Here is a 13,803-nt window from a genome sequence, read left to right on the forward strand (position 1 = left end):
TAAGGATGTGCAACTGGCCTTATCGGAGGTTAGAAAATTCATCATTGCGTTAACCAATATATTATAGATTACTTACATTGTATATTTTCTTAAAGTAATAGTTATATTACTTAGAGTTAAGCTCAGTTACCAAGTTGATCCGTGAACCGACACTGGCTTAGTTTCCAATTCCAAAAACCTAGAAAACTAGTTTGATGGAATCGATTGTGTTTCTCCTTTTTTTTTTTTTTGGAGATTTTCATCTGTTATGAATTATTAATTTGATTTTTTTTTTTTTGCTTTTTAACCCTTGAAAAAGTTTAATTTAATTGAACTGTTGAAGTTCAAGTTTTAGAAATATATACTTTTGGAGATTTGGGTCATTTTCTTTTTTGGATCGAAGATGGTACTTTCATTCATTCATAAAAATGAGAATTATAGGAAAATGATAGATACGTTTCGGAACATAAAATTTCCAGAATGAGTAAGGAAGGAAAACACATACACTTTAGAGGGAGGGTTTTCATTCGGTGGGCTTTGACAATTCAGTTCACGGCTTGGTTGGCCTCCCTTAGACAATGGGCCAGCTTTGTTGAATCCATTTGGGTTAAAAGCCCTTTGCATTAATCTATTATATCCCTTACATCCTATGGATCTTTTGCTCGGCCATAACGCTTTCTATCAAAGTCAAACTATCACTTTCTCACTTTGTACTTGTTCTGTTCCCACATGCACGTCCTTTTTCTGCCTCAAGTACTCCAGCCTGTGCAGCAGAATTAGGCTTCTGATTGTAGGGAGGATGACGCTCGAACCTCACGCACGAAGCCATCGACAACTGTTCCGTTTGAATCGCGCAGGATCCTAGCGATTGAGCTCAAAAATTCTCCTTGCACCCACGAGCAATCAACGTTTAGCTTCACCGATCCACCCTCCGGCGACATCCACTTGACAGGTTTGTTTGGACTTGTGGGTTTCTTTGACCCTTTCTTCCTCTGCCATCTACTGAAGTTCTTTGTTTGTGCATGAGCTATACCAACAAGAGATCGTGGATCTGGTGGCTTGGCTCGGAAGATGAAGTCGTTGTGTGACTTCCAGATCGTCCAGAGCACAGCCGCGACCATCTCATTCTCGGGTGATTCTCTTTTCTCTTCGAAGACTTCTGTGAGCCACTTGTCAAATCTAGTTATAGTGAAGGGATTCCAGCTGAGATTAATTCATGGGTCTGACCATATTTGCTTTGTCCAATTGTAGAGCAAAAACAGATGTCCGGTTGTCTCTGGATAGGTGGCACAGGGCGGGCAAATGAGATCAGGTAATATCTTCCTCTTGTACAGATTTTCTCTTGTTAGTATAGCATCTTGACACAGGCTCATTTTCAAAGGGATAGATAAATTCTAGATCATAGTCCATAGGGTTTTAGGAGGCTGGAAAGAACTTGATGCTCTGTTTGGTTCTGTTTTTGTAGTCTAGGAACAAACCTTGTTATAGCCACTCTTCACTATATATGTCCCTGATTTGTTGCCGATCCACACTAGACTGTCTTTCTTTGGGCGAGGACTAATTGGAATAGCTAGGATTTCATTGATTACTTGATCTTCAAAAAAATTCTGAATCTCAGTTTCATTCCAGTCCCGTATTTCTTCATTAATTAGTCAGCCACCATCACAGGGTCATCTTTTTTCGCTGGACCTCCAATCACTCTCGATGTGAGCCATTTGTCTTCTCATATTTGAATAGATTTTCCGTCCCTCACTGTCCATTTTACCTCCGATTCTATGGCTTCTCTTTCAACTAAAATGCTTTGCCCTCCCCATGACGAACATTACCCCTTTCTTACCTTCCACAAGTCTCCATTTGGGAAATAAATTCATTTTAGAATCCTGCTCCATAGTGCTGAAGGGGACTAAGATAGCTGCCAAGTTTGCTTACCTAGCATTGCTTTGTTGAAATTTATCGAGTCTTTGAAACCAAGCCCCCCTTATCTTCTCTAGGTTTCGTCACTTCCCATTTATTTCAATGCAATCCTCTCTTTGAATCATTTTGTTTCTACCAAAACGAGGCAATTGTTCTTTCTATGGCATTGCATATTAAGATGGGTATTTTAAAAATTGGCATTGCATATTAAAGAAGAGCTTGTACTACACTTTTCATCAGAGTTTCCTTACCTATTTTGTATAGTAGATTTTCTTTCCAACCCTCAAGTTTCAAGTTTACTCTAACTAGAATCCATGCAAACATCTCTTTCTTAGACAGGCCCCAATCGGATGGAATGCTGAGATATTTCCCTAGCTTGTATGCCATGTGAAATCTTTTCATAATATTTTAAGCATAGAATAATTTTTCCTACTTTGGCAGGAAGCCATACATTGCTATAGACCAAGGATGGGATGAAGGGGTGACGCCCCCTGCTTGATGGGCTTAGCCAGACCCTGGCATTTTTCAGCCTGTTCAAGGGCCAGCCCATCTTCAGAAGGATTTTGTCCACAAAAGTCAAGAAAAAATTTATTTCCCCTATCCATGGTTTTATATTCTGGCATTTCCTCTATTTTACTTCTTATTTTTGCTAGATTCGAGTTTGTCCATGCAAAAAAATTTACTTCCGCTGGTTGTGGCTTTTTTGGCATTTCATGGTGATTTTTTTGAGTTTAATACTTATGAATTTTCTTACACATTAGAGACAGACATGATATTTCATAATCTTGACAGGGAAACTCTTAAGAGAAAGCTAAAATACAACCATGTTATGCCATGGACAAAAATATAACAAAGGTTCTACATCAATTAAGTGAAAAAGTGAAAAGTAAAAATTTATGTGTTTTTCATTTATTCTGAAACAGTAAAGTAATTGCTTGAAAATCGACAAACGTTCATCTCTTGTACTAGTACTAATTGTTCTATAGTTTTAACGTTTCTTTACATAACAAGCAAGGTAAAATTTGAGTACCAAAGACAGTTTGCGATTTCTTTTTGATTGCAGGTTATTATTAAGAGGAAAAGCAAATGGTACTTCAACAGTGGCTATTCTAGACATACGACTGGAGATTCAAGCAGTTTCATAAAACTGAAAAAACAAAAAGAAGGAAATGTTTCGTTTGGTAGAAACAGCAAATGAAAAATTATTAGACATGGAACAGTGAGGATTGGATGTTTGATCATCAACAATGTTTCCTCCTTGTCCCGTGCATTCCTCGAAAGGAATATCCTTTGCCTCTTGTCCCATGCATTCTCGAGAGAGACGCGAAATGAAAGAGAGGCCACAGCCACCCTTGCCCCCACCTTCTCTGTGCTAAGACAAGAGAAAGAGATGCGTTGGTCCTCGGATTTAATGACACCCGATCGTCATCTTCATAACCATCGCTTTACTGTTAACTGGACGGTTATGCTTTTCCCAATTCTTGGTCCCCATCTCGTGCGGCTCCCTTTTCATCCTTACTTTTCTCATCCTCCCCATGTTTTTCCCTCGTGAGTCGTGACGGCGACGTTTTCCATTTCTCGTACATCCATATGTACATCTACTTTTTAGTACATATGGAGCATGACATGATTGACCAGCGCATATCTTACACGCGCCCACTTAAGTCCTTTCCGTTTCCACCGTTGAATAATAACACGATTTCCCTCCACCAATGCTTCACGTCTCGATCGCTGGTGCACTGTGCAATGTGAGGTAGAAAAGGTAATACAAGATATCGGATTAAACTAACGGCTTTGGTTTGGTGATCCGTCTTATGTGCGGTCAATTCCTCACACCCCCAAGGACAAGCAAGTTTGTGTTTTGACTGTCCACTCGGCTTGCGTCTTACTTGGCCCTTGAATTTAGTGAATTATTCTACAACTCAATTTTAACTACCCAATTAAGTGACCTTCTTTGTCCTAGAAGAAAGATATTGGATGAGATTTTCTATCTTTCCAAAACAATCACAAGCACCGCTTTTAACGAAAAAGTACCGACTAATGGTGGGTAGATACAAGGAAAAAAAAAGAAAGCAATTGTCAACATCAATGGTTCTTAAGGCCTGAACGTGAGACTGCGATGTGGAGGTTGCCTAACGTTTATCTTGTGGAGTAACAATTGACTGAAAGTGAGGGAAGCGGTTCAATGCACCAGCACGGAGCTTGCCTACGCACACATTCTTATCATCTCTCACACGCCATCGCGTACACTGGAAACGAACCAAGCCAACTCATCCATACCTCCTCAAGCACGAGAACTCGAGGAACACACGGAGTCATCGAACGAGGTCGCATCCGCACCGCTAGACGTGAGAACACTAGTGTCTTGTTCGGGTCGTGGATTGATAGCACGTGGCTCGTTCATTCATGCCCGACGCATAGTCTCATCTTATCGAAGGGACTCATAGATTCGTCAATTCCCAAGTTACTCGGTCACTAATTCATCCTCTATGGCCGCTTGGCTCGAAAATGACCCATGTGCTTGGCCATAATGCCTGCGTGAGGGGAGCCACGCAATGCATCCATCTTTGTCTAGGGGCGCTCTTTTCGATCGGCCGGGACCTATTTCGGGAATCATCGAATGTTATTATGACTCATTCTTGACTCACTCCTGTGCCCTGACATGGGTCATGCATCGCCTGATGATCGCCCATAGGCTACCCGTGACCTGCGAGTACCACTACCCCCCTAAAGAGCTTTAGGAGCATTTTTTGTCCCCAGCAGAAGGAGACATTCACCATGTTTGAGTAGGCACCACCCCTCTAAAAAATTGTAGAAATTGAATTTTTATGAGATTTTTTGCAAAGATGCTTAGAAAAATGTGATCTAAATTATGGAAAAGTCAGAAAAAAATTTTGAAGACCGGAATTTTTTTTTTTTTTGTATTTAAAAAATTGAGACAATTCGGAAAATTAGAAAAAATAGTTGAGACGTGGGAAAAGAAAGGCAACTTCTACATCACAGTCTCACGTTCAAAGCTGTATCTTTCTTAATTTCTTCTTCAAAAAGGTGGGGGTGTTGTCGTTTCATCGATTCTTCGCTTTCCCAAGTAGCTCCCTGTCCCGTGGTATTGCTAGACTACTTTGACCAAAGAGGTCGACTTGGTACACAGCACTTGCTTTTTCCGATCCACGATCTGAACCGGTCTTCGCCGCTTATCTGCATAACTTTTCTGACAACTCTGAGCAATCTTAAATCTCTCTCGGATAACTGCGACGATAACTACTGATTGTCGAACTAACTCTAGGCCGATGATCTTCCACTCTCTGACTTCATCCCAACAAACTAGAGTTATGCATGCTCTGCCATACAACGCTTCAAACGGTGCCATCCGAATACTCTGTTGACGACTGCTATAGTAGGCGAACTCAACTAGATGAAGTTGTTCCTCCCAGCTTTCTTTGAAGTCTAACATGCAAGCTTGTAGCACATCCTTGAGGGTTTGAATTGTCCTCTCAGACTGGCCATCCATCTATAGATGATAGGCCTTGTTGTACTGCAGCTTCGTTCCCAATGCAGTCTGTAAACTTTTCCAAAAAGCTGTCGTGAACTTCGGTTCTTGATCTGACGTAATCGTCACTGGCACTCCATGAAGACGAACTATCTGTCGCACGTACAATTCAGCATATCTATCCAATGCAAAGTCCTTTCGTACGTCGATGTCCTCCATCTTTGGTTCATCAATCGACATATCCACTAAGGTTACCAAATAACCTTGGCAACCCACATCCAGTAACCAGGTTGCCTCAATTAATGAAATCAAAGTAATCGAGGGTCCTTCTCGGTTTCCAACAAACTCAAAACTTCCACACGCTCATTGTTAGGGAAATCCCTTATGATGTTTTGAAGATGACAAAATAAATCAAAGGCTACTAACATGTTTAATGGTTAAGTAATAGACCATGCAGATGATAGAACATGTAAATGATATTATCAAAGTCGAAGACGGCCGAAGACCGAACGTAACATATGTCCAGTATATTTTGAAGATTTCCAGACTTCGTGTCAAAGTTTGAAGACGCCGTGTCAAAGTCTCAAGACCAGGCATCGCCGTGTCAAAGTCTGTTCTACATCGAAAGTCTGCTCACTCGACTAATTCGCATCGAACGTGAATGATGAACCAGAAGACGACTCTATCTTGGTCAAGTTCGAACTAGGTACAGACCTTAAAGCTAAATCTGTTCGAAACGAGATATGTTCGGACCCAGCATTGTAAAGTCTACAGACTTCAGTTGTAAAGTCTATTGCTCTCGACTTTACATCCAACTCGACAGAACGTAACTCAAGCCCAATCATATAACGGCTAGTGATCTGATTTGGATTCCACATCAAGATTGATTTGATTGACTCAATCTATTTGATTGACAATTGGATGTTGAAGACAAGAACTTTCTATACGAAGAAGCTTTACTTATGGAAACCAAGATTCCGTTTGTATGGGCGATCGGAATCATTTTGGGATTCTACCTTTGTCACTCAACGGCTACCAAATCTTCTAGATACAGAGCTGTCCAATGGGTATATTGGAAGACGATTCTCCGGGATACTGTCCAACGGGTAGTTTGGAAGTGGAGGAGTATTTAAGGAGATCATGGACCGATGAGCAAGTAAGAGACGGAGCGTAGAATTTATAATTCCAAAGTCTGAGCGACTTTCGATCATATACTTGTCTCTTGAGAGCTTAAACGTTTGTAATCATGAGAGAAATACCAAAATAGTGACTTAGTGAGATGGTGTGATCTACTACTAAGTGTTTGCACTCGAAGTTGTAATCTCTTGTTGATTGCATAGTGGAATCCAGCCAAGAAGGTTGTTATCGTGGGAGAGTGGACGTAGGCTTGGATTAAGCCGAACCACTATAAATCTTGTGTTCTTATTCTCTTCCCTAACTCCTTTATTTTGTTCATACTAGAACTCACAATTGGTATCAGAGCCAAGTGCTCGGTTTATAAAAGTGTTTTTACTTTTGAGCTAAAGATTCTTTATGGCTAGTATATTGGCACCAGGACTTATGGAAGGGCAAAGCAACACAAGGCCACCATATTTCGATGGAAGAAAATACAAGCAGAATGGCCATAAAAGAACAATGAAAGAAGATGATGAGCAAGGAAATTTATGCTTGATGGCACATTCAGAATCTGAGTCTGACTCAGAGTCTGACTCAGGCACAGACTCAGAATCCGATGAGGAAATCGAGGAAATAAAGGAAAAGAAGAAGTTGGTAAGGAATGTTTTTGGGCACATAATTCTCATTATGCTTGAAATTCGATATATCATTGATTGATTCAGATTTTATAATGATCATATTTTGTTTTATTGAAGAAAGAATCGCATGATTTGTCTTTGTGATTCGAAATTTAATACATGTGATCATTTTTGATATCATGCTTAAAGACAAAATAATTTATTTGGTCTAATTTTATACTCTCAGATTTAATCATATTTTGCAAAGTGAAAATCTGTTTTACGTGATGATGCAAGATATTTTTAGATACTCAAGGAATTTTATTCTCTCTGTTTTTATCATACTATGACCAAGTGAGAATTTATTTTTCAAAATATCATTGTGCATAATATTCTTTCTTTGAATACTTTGTTATGATGAATTAAGAAAGAATATTTGGAGATTATATATTTTGCTCTAACGTCATGGAAGGATCCAAATTGATGGATACCAAAAAGAAAATGAGTTGATTGCAGGAAATTCAATAAGGCAAGAACGATCGTGAAACTAAGCAAATTTTGGTACAATCTGAAAAATATCTCCTACGAAAATTGGTAGTGATATTTTTTAAATCAATGGTATATTTCTAACATATACCATGGGTAAGAGAATATTTTTTTATCCTACCTTGCAAATCTCTACGTGCATTTATCATGATTTTGGATGATTGTTTATTATATTGCGAATATATTTTGTCATAAATATAAGATATTGCAATTTTGGCACGTGACAGAAATATCTATTTTCTTTATGCAAAATGCATATCTGAAATTTATGCTCAAGGAAATCTCTTTGATCTCGAAAGATATTACTGCATATTCATGGATATTCTTGCTATATTCTTAGAAGATATATTCTATCTAGCAAGTTTGATCCGCAAATCGAAGGAAAATATTACGTGACATTTTTGCAAAGATGATTATCTATTATACAAGAATTTGCAGGTATCAATAAAATCTTCCATATGGATTTTGGAAAACTCGATCAGAAAACCATGAAGATTTTATTCTATCTTTTGGAGATGTTGCTACAAAGGAAATAATGGAAAAAATATTCTGCTCAACGTGCACAAGCAACAATTCTATTCGCAAATATTGTCATGATCACAGGGGGAGAAAGCAAATCCAAAAGAAAAGGAAAAGAATCGTGATCACCTCAAAAAGGCAACAAATTGAGGGGGAGCATTGATCAATTATGGAAAAATCTTTTTGGATTGATTGTGATCTTATTATGGATGGAAGGAAAGGTAAATGTGTCAGAATTTATTCTAAAAAATCCGGTTAGTGCATCTTTTATTACCTTTTGTCATTAACAAATCTCTTATTGATATTATCATTTTATCATGACGAAAAGGATAAATGAATTTTATGATGCATCCGTGATTTTATTGAATGTTTGCTGATATATATATGATCGAAGTGAGCTATATTGCATATCTTTAATATTCGACTTGCTTTATAAAAGCTGATTTTTGGAAATTGTGATTCACGCAAGACACATTTGTTATCATTCGTGAATCTATTGTTATCGCTTTTTGATTATGACAAAAAGGGGGAGAAGATATGAATATGCATATGTGCTAATTGGTTGATATTATATTATCTATGGCATAATATTGAGCTGCGATTATTTTTCTATATATTGTTATGCTCAATTTATTTTCTATCTTTTGATGTCCTTTGATTTAAAAGTATGTTTACAAATCTGCATATTCAGAGATTGTTTTGTCATCATCAAAAAGGGGGAGATTGTTAGGGAAATCCCTTATGATGTTTTGAAGATGACAAAATAAATCAAAGGCTACTAACATGTTTAATGGTTAAGTAATAGACCATGCAGATGATAGAACATGTAAATGATATTATCAAAGTCAGAAGATGGCCAGAAGACTGAACGTAACATATGTCCAGAGTATATTTTGAAGATTTCCAGACTTCTGTGTCAAAGTCTGAAGACTGCCGTGTCAAAGTCTCGAAGATCGCTGATCTGCCGTGTCAAAGTCTATTCTACATCGTAAGTCTGCTCACTCGACTAATTCCTGCATCGAACGTGAATGATGAACGAAGAAGACTCTATGCTGAAACCGAACGGGGTACGACCTTAAAGCTAAATCTGTTCGAAAGAGATATGTTCGCACCTGATCATTGTAAAGTCTACAGACTCAGATTGTAAAGTCTATTGCTCTCAGACTTTACATCCGTAATCCGACGTAACGTAACTCAAGCCCAATCATATAACGGCTAGTGATCGGTTTGGATTCCACATCAAGATTGATTTGATTGACTCAATCTATTTGATTGACAATTGGATGTTGAAGACAAGAACTTTCTATACGAAGAAGCTTTACTTATGGAAACCAAGATTCCGTTTGTATGGGCGATCGGAATCATTTTGGGATTCTACCTTTGTCACTCAACGGCTACCAAATCTTCTAGATACGAGCTGTCCAATGGGTATATTGGAAGACGATTCTCCGGGATACTGTCCAACGGGTAGTTTGGAAGTGGAGGAGTATTTAAGGAGATCATGGACCGATGAGCAAGTAAGAGACGGAGCGTAGAATTTATAATTCCAAAGTCCGAGCGACTTTCGATCATATACTTGTCTCTTGAGAGCTTAAACGTTTGTAATCATGAGAGAAATACCAAAATAGTGACTTAGTGAGATAGTGTGATCTACTACTAAGTGTTTGCACTCGAAGTTGTAATCTCTTGTTGATTGCATAGTGGAATCCAGCCAAGAAGCTGTTATCGTGGGAGAGTGGACGTAGGCTTGGATTAAGCCGAACCACTATAAATCTTGTGTTCTTATTCTCTTCCCTAACTCCTTTATTTTGTTCATACTAGCACTCTCAATGTTTAGTTTTGGGTAATCCAACTTTCATCTGCAAGCCCAACCATTCTAGCCTTTTCGACGTGTGGGCAAGCTCCAATGGTGGCTGATGAGCCACCGCGACCATCGCGAAGCTTGAAAGGCCATCAAGATATTTTTCAAGAAACATATAATGAACTTGATGACATACTTTAGTACTCCATGATTTGACTGACTAGATGAACAGCATGGTATTTTGAAAGAAATCCAGAATTAAGCCCCAAAAGAACCGATCTTTACCCATGTAGCCCCCGTTTTCAATTTTAGGGAGGCAAACACTTTCCACACGCAAAATGATCATCGCGCAATTTCCTATTGAACGTCAGCATCATTAGCTTTTTCTCTTTTATTTGACTATAGATCCAAAGACTTGCTGAGGAAACCAACCAAGCAGAAATTATCAAGAGACAGGCTCTTGATGCAAAGGCCATCTATTCTTTATATTATGCCTTCTCTCCTGCTAAATATAACATAATTTCTTCTTGTGAAACAACTAAAGAAGTCTGGGATAGACTTCATGTCACCTATGAAGGAACATATCATGTAAAAGATTCAAAAATAAATATCTTACTTGGCCAATATAAATCCTTCAAAATGAAGCCTGGAAAGTCTATTGGAGATATGTTCAGTCGATTTACAGAAATTGTAAATGAGTTGGCATATCAAAGTCAACTAATTTCTGCTCCAGTGAAGGTCAACAAGCTTCTGCAAGGACTTTCAAAGGACTAGAACCATGTAAAAACATCAATCCAGGAGACACACAGAATCATGCCTCTCTCTGTTGATGAGTTGATATGCACTCTCCAATCGTACGAAGTGGAATAAATCAATGATGAAGAGGATCCAAAATGTAAGAAGTCAATTGCGCTTAATCTAATGTTGATTTGGATGACATAGACACAAATGATGATATGGACGACAAAGAGCTGGCTCTCATAATAAAAAAATTCAGGAAACTGAATAGGAAAGGAAGAAGATTGAACTGGAAAAAGCAAAGCAAACAAAATTTCCAGAAAAGATCAATGAAAGATGTTGAATCTAGCAGAGGTGTGATATGCTTTGAGTGTAAGAAGAAGGGACACATCAACCCTAACTATCCCTTGCTGAAAAAGAAGAAAGGTAAGTATGAAAAATACAAGAAAGCTCTAAAAGCATAAACCTGGAGTGACACAGAATGTGAGGAAAGTGAAGAGGAGTTTGCAAATATCTGTCTGATGGCTCACTCAAAATCAGACTCAAAATTAGAGTCAGACTCAAACACAAACTCAGAGTTTGATAAAGAATTCGAGGTAAGTCATTTAGAAACTCCTGTTAAAGTTCTAAGTATATAAATGAACTTTGCTTGAACCTCAAATCTTCTCTTAAAAGGATCTTCGAATTAAAAAAAGGAAAATTCAAAACTTAGGCAACAAGACAATTCTTGGAGAAAAAAGTTTAAGAGTCTGAAAAATAATTTTGATGATTTGAAAGAAAATACCGATTCCCTTTTAAAAGAAAATGAATGTTTGAAAAATGAGATTTCAAATATTTCTACAAAGTTCTCCAAAGGATCACAAACTTTAGAGAAAATTCTTTCAGCTCATATACCCCATTATAACAAATCCGGTTTGGGTCTAAGTGAAGAAATTACTCTTTTGATCGATTTTCCTAAAGTCAATGAGAGATGTAGACAAAGACCTCTAAAATCTGCTTACAAAAATCATTTTCAAAAAGTTTTTGTAAAATTTATCGGTCGGAGTGCTCTTAAATGTTCTAAGTGTGATAGCTCAGAACATTTTGAGAATGAATGTCCTAAAATTTGGAGACATGTTAAGAAAGATTAGGCAAATACTGTTTTTAAAACTAACCCATCAGGACCCAACAAAATTTGAGTACCAAAGAAAGTTTGAGATTTCTTTTTGATTGTGGGTTATTGTTAAGAGGAAAAGCAAATGGTACTTGGATAGTATCTATTATAGACGTACAACTGGAGATTCAAGCAGTTTCATAAAACTGAAAAAACAAAGAGGAGGAAATGTTTCGTTTGGTAGAAACAGCAAATGAAAAATTATTAGACATGGAATAGTGAGGATTGGAAGTTTGATCATCAACAATGTTTCCTCCTTGTCCCATGCATTCCTCGAAAGGAATATCCTTTGCCTCGTGTCCCATGCATTCTCGAGAGGGACGCGAAATGAAAGAGAGGCCACAGCCACCCTTGCCCCCACCTTCTCTATGCTAAGACAAGAGAAAGAGATGCGTTAGTCCTCGGATTTAATGATACCCGATCGTCATATTCATAACCATCGCTTTACTGTTAACTGGACGGTTATGCTTTTCCCAATTCTTGGTCCCCATCTCGTGCGGCCCCCTTTTCATCCTTACTTTTCTCATTCTCCCCATTTTTTTCCCTCGTGAGTCGTGACGGCGACGTTTTCCATTTCTCGTACATCCATATGTACATCTACTTTTTAGTACATATGGAGCATGACATGATTGACCGGGGCAAATCTTACACGCGCCTACTTAAGTCCTTTCCGTTTCCACCGTTGAATAATAACACGATTTCCCTCCACCAATGCTTCACGTCTCGATTGCTGGTGCACTGTGCAATGTGAGGTAGAAAAGGTAATACAAGAATGCATGGGACCAGGAGGAGACATTCACGTGCATATTGCAACAAGAATGATGCTTTATGTGTGGAGAACGTGGAATTGAATGATAGATTTTGTCCTTTAACAAGAGATAGGACCACTGGCCTCCTATTTCTCGCTTAGGGTCAAACTCTACTATTCAATTTCGAATCTTCTACGCATCAAACACGATTTGACTGATCTGTAGCATTACCAAATAATGTTTACCAAAGTAGTCCGTGCACAGATTGCCAAGAATGATGCTTTGATGTGTGGCCGACGTGGACTTGAAAAATAGAGTTAGTCCTTTAACAAGAGATAGGACCATTGGCCTCCTTAATTTAGGAGCAGTTTTTCCATGAAGATTTTTTCCGTGAATGTAGACCTCCTTACTCAAGCCATTGAAAGGTGGATCGCTAGTATTTGCATGAGGACATGCAAAATGGAAATAACGTTTATTGTCCTGCTTCTTACTATTTCGATGATTATCTATGCTATTGGTAGAACTCTTTCCGCTAAATTGCAAGAATAATTTCTACAGGAATGACGTGAGTCCACAAGTGAATCCAAGATCGTGGCAGAGCCAATCAAGCTCCACCATTGTTGATATTAAAAAAAGACCAATTTTTTTATATAATCAACAAGCAACAAACTTAGTCAATAATAACAGAGTTTGATGAACAGCAAAAGTCATAAGAACAATGGCCAATTGGAAGAACATCAATGACTCAGCAAGGAAGTTATTGACATCAAACATCAGTTATTGATGAAAACCTTCACTGAGGATGAAATCATCGGCATTGACATGTAACTAACATGTAGCAATATTTTCGGATATGCAACTTATTTAGGTAAGCATTATTAGGATATAGGTAATGTTGAGTCATTGTGCTTAGTGCCTCTATTTTAGGATCTTTGTAATGTAATTTCTTGTAACTGTAGATAGGAATAGGAAGTTATTTGTTTCGAAATCAATAACCATTTGTAACCATTGATGGTAGATTTAAATAGCCACATCATACTTTTTTTTAAACCTATCCACTCAATCATAGAACTTATCATTCTTTGCAAAGTTACCCTTTTTTTAAATAGTGGTGATTACCTCTAGTCTTAGTACCTTTAAATTTCTCGTCATTTACTTTCTTGTCCAAACTCAACAAATCC

General features: G+C 38.0%; 1 long non-coding RNA gene across 1 annotated transcript; it reads left to right on the top strand.

Moving 5' to 3' along the window:
• Positions 1–785: 785 nt before the first annotated feature.
• Positions 786–3,246, top strand: LOC104443678. The gene is made up of 3 exons (XR_005550912.1): positions 786–1,111; positions 1,231–1,291; positions 2,957–3,246. It is a non-coding gene; the product is annotated as an uncharacterized LOC104443678 (long non-coding RNA).
• The last annotated feature ends 10,557 nt before the right edge of the window (positions 3,247–13,803 follow it).

Source organism: Eucalyptus grandis, chromosome 5 (assembly GCF_016545825.1).
Source record: "Eucalyptus grandis isolate ANBG69807.140 chromosome 5, ASM1654582v1, whole genome shotgun sequence".
Lineage (NCBI taxonomy): Eukaryota > Viridiplantae > Streptophyta > Magnoliopsida > Myrtales > Myrtaceae > Eucalyptus > Eucalyptus grandis.